The sequence below is a fragment of the Corvus hawaiiensis genome, chromosome 6 (genome assembly GCF_020740725.1).
Source record: "Corvus hawaiiensis isolate bCorHaw1 chromosome 6, bCorHaw1.pri.cur, whole genome shotgun sequence".
In the NCBI taxonomy this organism is placed as follows: Eukaryota; Metazoa; Chordata; class Aves; order Passeriformes; family Corvidae; genus Corvus; species Corvus hawaiiensis.
Genome location: NC_063218.1, coordinates 27,952,307 through 27,961,534, shown reverse-complemented (window position 1 = coordinate 27,961,534; position 9,228 = coordinate 27,952,307).

Below are 9,228 nucleotides of genomic sequence, written 5' to 3'. Positions count from 1 at the left end.
CCGGAGAGAGAAGCTGCAGAGAAAGGAGCTGCTGCTTTCTTTTTGGCCGTTCTTTCTTCCTGCTGGAAACAACGCCGGGACCCCAAAAGCCGCTTTCCCTGCCCTGCTGGAGGCCGAGCTGTGGCTGCCCTGCTCCGCTGCTGCTTCGAGCTTTCGCTACGCTGTAGCCCTGCTCGCCCTGCCTGCCTGGGCCTCCGTGGTTTTTTCCCATCTAGATACATCTCGTCTGCCACCCGGGATTTGCCGTTCGTCCCTGCCATTCCAGCCTGCTGTTCCTGAGAGTCCGGGATCGGCTGCCCAGGGGTTTGTGAAGCCTTTGTTCCATCCTTCCCGGGATCCCAGGGCACCAGAGCCGCGGGTTTCCCGAGCTCGCTCCGGAGCGCCCCCTGCAGCCGCGGGGGAACCATCGCACCTGCCCTGCTCACCGGGAGCCGCCAGCGCCCCTGCCGGCTGCGAGCGGAACTGCACCCGAGGGGAAAGGGCCTGGCAGCCGAGAAGGCTGGGACTGGGTTTGTGATTGCTGTTACTGCCAGAGTTGTTGTTGTTTGTTTGACTGGTTATATACATATATATATATAGTAAAGAACTGTTATTCCTATTTCCCACATCTTCGCCTAAAGGCTCTTGATTTCAAAATATAATAACTTGGAGGGAAAAGGGGTTATATCTGCCACTTCAAGGGGGGCCTCTGCCTTCCTTAGCAGACACCTGTCTTTCAAAACCGAGACAGCTTAGTAATAACAAAGAGCACTTAAAACTCAGCCAAGTCTGTTGCAGGTTTGTGTTCATTGTCACCAGGTATCATGTATTCTAAAGGCTTGTAAGTTGAGAGGCATTTGGAAATTACTTTGATTTTACTAAAACATGCACAGGCTTTAAATAAAAACAGATTTTTCAAAAGGGCTCGTTATTATCTTAATTCTACTGCAAGTGAAGTCAGAAAAACACAGGAAACAGCAACAGCTATATTGTAAAGATCAGGCATCCATCCAGTCTGGCACCTCCAGCCAGGTCAGTACCAGCAGTTTCAGAGATAAAACATTTCTGCAGCCCAGAACTTGGTTCTAATGCAGGTTCACATCCACTGTTGACTGGTGGCAACAAATTAGTCCAAGCTACCTGTATTTCATACAACATACTCAATAATCTTAGGGTCTTTTCCAGCCTTAGCGATTCTATGCTTTATAGCCAAAAAACCTTGTCATTATGATTACTCTGTTTGAACATTTGATCTCACTGACATTTTGCAGAGAGGACAGCTGTGTCCTAGCTTGCTTGAAATTTTTTTTAATCACAGGTTTAATGGTAACAGTCAAACTGCAGTCCAACTTAAGTCCTTCTTGGAAATTTGTAATATACATGCATAAAACACACAGTCATTTTCTCCAAGGAAAATTACAACACCAACTGCGAGTTCAGAGCTATGCATTTGCAAACACTGAGGGCAGCAAAAATCCCTGCCCATGAGACAAGGTAGTGGGAGATCAACGCTACAATATCGCAATCACCTCTCTCACTTCCTCACAGTTGAATAAAAGAACAGAAATAATATTAGTCTTCTAAAAATCAAATGCATTGGCAGCTGTGGGAAACAAACCCAAAATTTAAAAGGATGCTGCCTCTGATAATGGGTCACTCAGGTATTGTTCACAAAAACAACAGAAAAAATATGCAATTTAAATGCAAGGAAATTCTTAGTGCCTTTATTTCCTGGAAAGTGCAAGTTGTATATGCGTAGTAATCCTAAATGTGACTTTTATAATTTCAGCTCTTATTATGCTGCTTCTAGGAAACCAGATCATAGAATTTTTTGGACTGGAAGGGATCTTAAAGATCATCTAGTTCCAACCCCCCTGCCATGGGCAGAAATGTCTTTCACTAGACCAGATTGCTCAGAGCCTTGAACACTTCCAGGAATGGGACATTCACAGCTTCTCTGGGCAACCCATTTCAGTGCCTCACCACCCTCATATTAGAGAAGTTTTTCCTAATCTAATCTAAGCCTACCCTCTTTCAGTTAGTCCTTGTCCTGTCTCCTGTCACTACCTGCTCTTGTAAAAAGTGCCTCTCCACACTTCTTGTAGGCTCCTTCAGGTACTGGAAGGCTGCAATTAGGTCACCCCAAAGCCTCCTCTGAGGCTGAACAGCCCCAGCGCTTTAGCATTTCCTTACAGGAGAGGTGCTCCCTCCCTCTAATCATCTTGTGGCCCTCTGAACTCACCCCAGCAGGCCCATGACCTAAGAACTAAAATTATTTCCCTATTAATGCTAATGGTATCACCCATTGCTGACTTGCTAATTTTCTCCAGACAAATGACTCTATCAATTTCTCTTCTCTCTTTTCTCTGCTCACTCACCAAACATTTTTCACACACATATTTTCTTTCTCACTCAGTTGTGACAATGAATGCCACTTGGCATTCACTAAAATAGTACAGGGCATAGTCAAAAGCCAAAGGATGAAAATCTATTTAAATCAATTTGATAGAAAAGCAAGAACCAGAAGGGGTGGGGAAGATAATGAACTGTTTACTACTGATCTGATGGCAAGTGTCTCCCCCTGAGATTTCAGGGTAGAAAATCCTCCCCAACCCCCGCACCCTCAAAAATCAGCATCCATGTAAGGGAACATTTTTATTTAGATCTCTACTAGTGTCTTAATTCAATCACATGAAATAAGAACCATCAGATATGGCAATCTTAAAATACATCCTCTGCCTTCAAACACCTCTCTCAGGCAAGCAAGGGTAACGATGCATTTTTCTGCCCCTCTTCTTTGCACAGCCATCCATAGAGATACCCACCTACTCTCAGGCAAGGGGACCAGTCCATGCCACACCAACCCAATTTGTTTCAATGAAATTTTCACTACAGTTAAAGCACAAATGGTTTGAGACTCTTAAGTTTGAAGAGTGCCAGGAGAGTAAGAATTTTTTTAATTTCTAAAGCCTGAAAATCAGTAACATAATGAGACCATAAAGATGGAAAGGCCAAGGGAACACTTTGAATTTTTTTTTCTTCCCCAAACCACTTAAATATTGAAACGGCCAAGTGATTCTCTTTGAAGTCACACTTGAAAACATTAAACATAAGAAGGTAAAATTCTAGTGGTAAAAACTGTTTTGTTTCTTCCTGACCCTCAAGTAATCCTGCCCTTAATTTAAAGTTAGGATAATATTCACAAGTTCTAATCAGAAGATAAAGGTTCACAATCTAGACTGAAACTAATAATAATAATAAAAAACTACATGGATTTATTTGACATTTCTACAGAATTTCCGGAATTTCTAAATAGCGCCACAAAACTGAGAGTCCGATCGCTGTACTACCCACAGCTTTGTTCATGAGCCTTTCTGAGCCTTTTACATATGTGGAAACTGTTCTATCAACAAAGTCCTTTTAACCACAACTGCTTAACCATTATCAGTGAAAAGAGAATCTCGTCAACACTACTAATAGTTGCCAAAGCTAACAGATTATGCCAATGTACTCATCTGGAAGTCCTATGTCAAGCTATTTTGGAGATACGATGAGCCAAAACAGAAAGTGTTCAAGCAGTGAGTAAATCTTATTTTTCTGAAGTAGGAAAATTTCCCAAATGCCTTTTCTAATTTGTATCAATATTCATAAAATAAAATGACCCTTAGTGAAAGTTTACAGATGTACCAGATTATTTTGGTAACAGTGAATACGACAAATGAAAAGATATTTTTAAACATGGAAGTAAAGCCAGTCTTTGAAAAGTGAATGTGGAATAAAAACAAAAGAAAATTTATTTATAAGCATAAAACACTCTCCACAGAAATTTTCCATACCTACTACCCCAAACCACAGGACAGAGAAAATAAGATTAATTTCTTAGCAGGTAAGCAAGTAGAAATATTACAAGAATCAGGTACTCTCCTCCTCTAATCAGCCAAGACCTTTACAGAAGGTCCAAGACCTTCTGGTCTTTACAGACCAAGAGTTTACAGAAAATTCAGGCTGGGAAAAGGGGAGAGATGAAAGGACTTGAAGTTTCAGGAGAGGAAATTGATCGCTTCCAGAGGCCTATGGCCTCTGACTTTCTTGGCCATTCCTTTGGCAAGAAAGATTAAGTCCAAAGTATAAAACAAATAATCAAAGAAGTGACAAAAAAGGAAAGGTAAAAGGTGGGCAGAATAAATCTTTCTGAGAAGAAATTCATATGGAGAACAAAAGATCTGGGCACTAAAGGAAAAAGGGAATTGTTTAACTAATGGGTATCAGGAAATATCCTCTCCAGAACACCTGACAAAGAGGTGTTAAATAAAAATCATGCTTAAAATAAAGCAAAAGTTGTTTGGGGACTAAGTCTGGGGAAAAAACCTAGTTACTAGATATTGTGCAAACTGGGTAGCATTCCTAAATTTCATTGGAAAATACCGAGGAGTATTTATTACAGTAAAGGAAGGAATCTTGCTCAGTGCTTGCTGGAGGACCAGTTACTATTGAGACTGCCAGGTGAGAAGTATTCTTCACAACTTGCTTGAAAATTATCAAGTATATTAATAATATAATAATAATAATAATCCTGGATCAATGTAATTTTTAAAAAATCAGTCACTGAGAAATAAGACAGAAACCAAATAAATAAACAGCTCATTGAAATAAGGGTAGAGGGCTACCTATATTTTTCCTGAAAGGTGATGGTTTTAAAATGTCCATTTTTTTTCTGGCTGCTAATGAATTATCTACATCTGTGTGAATCAACACATACAAGTAACCAAGGGCAACCATTAAACCACAGCTGAAATTTAATGAGTAGATTTATTCCATTACCTCCCTAAAAACACTGGGAGGCAGAGACACAGGGACACCAGCTCCATTAGGCTCAGTTCATCCTCGCACCTGCCTGTGAGAATGTGTTCTCTCTCCACAGGAATTCTACTTCTCAAAACAGCCAGAGGATGAGAAACACTAGGCATAAGAAATAGAATTTTCCCACACTGACATTTTTAGCATTCCCAGCTTCAAGGTCACTTAGACAGAAACTACACTCTCGTCCTCTTATGGTTTTAATGCTTTCATCCCAACAACATCCTAAAAATGCTCTGTTTTCTGTTAAAATTTAGTTAGGATAACAATGGCAGTGAATTTTTAATAACACTCACAGTGGACATTGCAGTCACAGTCAGAGAAGCTGCTTGACATTACGAGAGGTATTAAAGACAGAATATGAAAAAAAACCCTTTATTTACACAAATTTATTTTCTTCAGTCCTAAATTTCTTTTATGAGCTAGTTATGAGGTTGATGAACATATTGGGGAAAATTTGAGAAGAAAAGGGGATTTACATGACAACTCTTCCAGTGCTGTCAGGGGGTAGTATTGGTGTATATACATGTTAATACGCAGGAAAACCCAGTGTTTCCACACTGCTTCTGTTTCCAGATAAACCCTACTGCTGATGTTATTCAACACACTCTGCAAAGCGCTGTCCTTTTTCCTCTAGTTTGTTTGTAGTTTTTCTTCTGTCTGATTTAACACCAAAACCATCAGTCACATGCACGTCAAGGCACTCCAAAGGATTTGTCCTTTGCTACATTCTACATTGATTCCTCTTCTACAGCTGCCAGCCACTCAGAAGATGGCTGGTGGCAACCAGGACTTAGACCATGCAAATCAATCTTTCTGGAAAAAAAGGGAGAGCTGAGCTGATTTATGCAGGGCAAGAATATCTGTGCTCAGTGTCTAGGGTTAAGGAGAGACCAATGATCCTGCACTCCAGACCATCTATCCCTTAGAGCCCTTTGCTCTCTAGGGTGTTAGCAGCTCTGAGGGATGTGATTCACACTGTAGTAACCAGCTGCGACAATATCAGAATGCAACAAATACAAAAGAGAGTCTGGAAAACTGTGAGTCCCTTATGCCTCACTGCTGTGGTCACAGGGCACAAAAGAGGCCGGAAGGGCAATGTCAAAACAGGCTTTGTTGCTAAAATACTGAGATGTGGGACTGCTTGTGCACTGTGGAGTGCTTCCATCAGCACTAAAAGGCTTTCCAAGAAGGGTATAACCCAATTCAAATCACTTTCCTCAAAAACTGGCACATTCTTCAGAGCACATACCCAAACCCAACAGACTTCAGGGCTACCTCTACACTGACTAGAGTAGATCTGGTGACAGAGCACTCTGGAGATCCCGCCAGAAGAAAATCTCAGAGCTGAAGATCAGAAAGGACTTTGGCTTGGGTTTAGCCCCTGGAACACTGAAATCTGTGATTTTAGTTTTTCCTCTCCCTCAGTCACACTGGTCTTAGACTAATATTACATTCTTATCTTTCTTACTCAAAGAGAATAATTAACTCTATTAAATACATTATGTAAATAGTTTGATGAAGGATGTAATTGCAGTAAAATGCAACATATAACTAATGTATCTCAGCATATCTCAGACTAATCTCATGAAAACTCAAACGAACATGCCTTTGATTGACTTGCACAAACAATGAAACATGTTAAAATATAGTCTTTGTAATGTTTTTATTTTTATTTCAATATAATCACTTTCAAATAGGAAGCTCTTTGGAAGAGTGTGGCTGAACAGTATTTTGGCCGACACCATGAAATCTGGTGAGGATGACACCAGTTGAAAAGCAGCTGGTAGGTCACAGGTAAAGCTGATTAATCACAGCTGGATCGTGTATTTATCATCTTTCTACTTAGTAAAGATTAACTCCTGCATCCCTCTCCTCTTCATCTCTAATCCATCCAGCAAACTCCGCTATGCCAGCTCTGCAGACACCCAACTAGCTCCCAGCAGAGCTCTCATTCAGGTAGAGATCACCAGAGGTGCATTGCATTTGGTGGAGCAGTCACCCCGAGAAGACAGAAATGTGGTTTTTATGGGTTTAGAGCAAGCCTTTTGCAAGAATCCGAAGAGCAATGGACCTTTTCTCACACTAGGACATATAGCATAGAGTGGTCATTTTTTCTTGTTCATGATGACACACCTTTGCCACACAGAGAATGCCTTTATTTTACAGCAAATTCCCTTTACCAACACCCACTCCTGTCTCTAGCTGGTTTAAAGAGAACCCACCCAACATACTCACTACTTCTTATTCTTCACTAGCACTTCTCTCACACTTGTAAATGTGCTGGTGAAATTCTTCATTTACTTCACCAGCCTGGGAAACATAATAAAAAAAGAGTTGAAGATTATGTGCTAGGTAAATGTTCCAAAACTCTTTTAATCCTTTAATCTTCAAAATAATCCAAAATGTTTCTTGAATCCTTCCCAAACTTCTCAAAAAAAAAAAAAAGAAAAAAAAAAAAAAAGAAAAAAGAAAAAAGCAGCCCAGTTACACTCTGTCCTTATTTACAAGCACTTATATCTCCGGTTTTATTTATTCCTGTCTTCCCAGGTATCACAGCCCAAGATGTTTTCCTTTCCTCACATAGAAGACAGTAGTAACAAAGCTTTATATAAGAGAATATTTCCCAGAAAACTACACTAGCAATTTGCTAAGTGAAACCACCAAAATAAGTGACTAAAACAAAGTTAAGCTTTGATCTCATAACTTTTCCCACCACTCTTTTCTTCCAGTCCTCCTTATTATCCTGCCACGTTGCTTCTTCTCAACCTTTTTTCTAAAAGAGTTCAGTGTGGTTTTTTAAGCATATAATTTCTAGCCTCTATGGACTGAAACCTTTTGAAGGAATCAGATTAGCTGTGGAAATTTTTAAGCACCAGAGGACCTGAAAACTCAGATAAACAGTTCTGTCAGTCATGAATATCAGTTTCCCAAGTTGTAATATTTGTTTTTTACCCAAGATTATGAATGCTGTAAAACTACCATTAAAAAAAAGAAAGAAAAAAAAAAGTAGTATTTTTTTCCTACAATATCTACCAAAATTAGCTGCCAATTTCCCTAGGAATGTTACATAATTAAAATAGGAATGGCATGAAGGAATAATAAAGCTTTTCATTCCATGGCCCAGCAGGAAAAAAAACCAAATCCCAAGCATCACTTATATTTATTTATTCTAGGTATACTGTTTCACTGAAATACAACAAAATATACAAGATGTTCTGGTACTTTACTACATGTTTTACACCTTCTGCTTGCATAAAAAAGTGCATTTAGAATGACTAAATGTCAACAGATGTAGTGCAATGTGATGCAACACAAGTAAAACAGACATCGACTTACTGTGGGTGTTTATATCCGAATCCTTAGAGTGTCCTTAGATACAGCAACTGTTTCAACAGAGATTCAGTGGGGAAAAAAAGAAATCATTTGAGATACAAAGCTTTAGTTTAAGCCTAGAGATTTTCACTTGTTTGAAAAGAAAAAATAACTAATTAGCCAAACTACAGAAGGGGTTATGTGACAAACTAGCAGACAAATGAAATCCTCAGCTGGAGTAAATTGATTCATTTATCTCAGCCTCAATGAGCTGTGTGCCCTGAAATCAAGCACTCTGCGGCCCACTGGGGCTGCTGGGCAAGGAGCAGCTGTGGTGTTGGCACACTGGTGTGCTTGGGCTGAAGAAAGGAAAAAGGGCCACTCTCGAGCTCCAGAGATGCAAAGAGGTGAGGTAGGGCATCACCATGATGCAGTTTGTGCTGGCTGTACCTGCAAGGTAAGGCAGTTGTGCCTTAGGGCACTTCTTAGTCGTTGTCTTGGGTGCACAGCCCAGCATTAGAGCAGGTAGGTTTCCACAGTCCTGGTCCAGTGACTATCCAGAGGAAGTATTTAGGGAGAATTTTATCTTCCTCCATGCTGATGTGCTTCTGATTCCTTCTGCAGGAAAACAGACCGTGTGATGGGACAGTGCACACCCTCACAATTTGCCAGTGACACAGACAGAACACACCAGAGATGAAACATGCAGAGTTCAACCCCTCTGCAGTACCAATGCAGCCATTTGTCCCCACACAAAGTATGAAGTATTTCTGCTAGTACTCAAAAAGGCAGCAGTGACATAGCTCTGCATGTCAAGCAGTTTCAAGCACTACTGAATTTTCATTTTCTAGTGGATTTTGAAACTAAGTGTTCTGTATCCCCAATCATAATGTTGTATTCTTACTTTGCCACACTAATATTTTGCATTTCTAGAGTGCTTGTATCAGATGATCTAAATGTAGCATGAAGGTCCATTTGGACTTTATTTCTGTTTTTCTCATATCCAGACTTACTATGACTTACAATTATGATGTAGAGTAGGAAGCAAAGCATATCTTTTGTTTGGCCAAAGTGCAT